The sequence below is a fragment of the Schistocerca americana genome, chromosome 4, assembly GCF_021461395.2.
Source record: "Schistocerca americana isolate TAMUIC-IGC-003095 chromosome 4, iqSchAmer2.1, whole genome shotgun sequence".
In the NCBI taxonomy this organism is placed as follows: Eukaryota; Metazoa; Arthropoda; class Insecta; order Orthoptera; family Acrididae; genus Schistocerca; species Schistocerca americana.
In genome coordinates, this window is record NC_060122.1 from 468,248,286 (window position 1) to 468,249,643 (window position 1,358).

Consider the following 1,358-nt stretch of genomic DNA (forward strand, 5'->3'; position numbering starts at 1 on the left):
CACAATTTATACTTGCCTGAGAAGCTTTCAAAAAGTCCCATCCGAGAATGACGTCATGACTACACTCTTGTAAGACAATGAATTCTCATTGCTGTGTATGACCACTTATACCCAAATGAATGGTACATCTTCCTGTAGGTTTTACATATTTCCCATTAGCCACCTTCAGCAGAGATGTTTTGTTCTCGTCGAAGACAGTTTTCTGCAACTGGCGACGGTACTTCTCCGAAATGACTGAATATGATGCTACAGAGTGTACAAGAGCTTGGGCTGATCGACCATCCATGAAGACATCGACGTAGTTTCCTATAATTTTTGTAGTGATCGACGGCAGAGGATTTTCCTCTTCGGCGGCCTCACCTCCTCGGAAGATCGCACCCTTTAGTCTTCCAGGTTGTGGTGGCTGGGTGATCGGTTGGAGCTTCTGGGCGGCGATGGATACCTTGGTCTGCGTCTTGAGGAGCGTCCTCTCCAGTGTCTAGCTTGCGGCTACGGTGACCTACATCGTCCTGCACCCACAACGTCTTGTTCATCTTCGTCGTCCTGGAGTTGGCGTTGGCTGAGATCGGTCTGCTGTCTACTGGCGCGGGCGTCATCAAATATACGCCGCCTTTCTCGGCAATAGTACATCACATGTTCTGGTTGTCCACAGTGAAAACATACTAGTTGGTTATCCTGGCTCCTCCAGACATCAGTCTTCCTTGGTGCCAAAACAGGTTCCTCATGCGGCATTGTAGGAACGTAACTCTGCCTGGGTCTCGAAGAATTCACCATTTTAAAGGAAAATGATGGACGAGAGATTGGGTTCATTGTCTGTTTCACTTCCTCTCTTATGACCTCTTGAAGAGTCTCGGTTTTTTGCTCGCCGTGTAATCCAGGTGCCTTCTGAACTTCATCTCTCACTATCTGACGAAGAACACTTCCGAATCAGTTGCTTCCTCCATCACAGACATCGATACGAAGTTTGGAAGCCGTTCAATCTACTTGCGTGTTATTCTTTTTTGATGCATTGTCTCGATATGCGATTTTATGAAGTCGTCTGCTGTCGAAACCTCCTTCAGGAGTAGGGCTTGATACATGCCCTCAACAACATCCTTCATGAGATGTGCAACCTTATCTTCCTTCTTCTTTCTAGGATCCACTATTTTACACAGTTCCAAGACGTCTTGAATGTAGGATGCTGTAGTTTCTCATGGACGCTGTGCCCTACATTTTAATTTATCTTCAGCCTTGCACTACTGTCATTGTGTATCGCCGAAATACTTTCGCAGTCCGGCCTGGAATACTTCCCAGCATGTGAGCGTGTCCTAATTGTTCTCATACCGTTGCTTGTCAGTACCATTCAAGCACAAAACTAC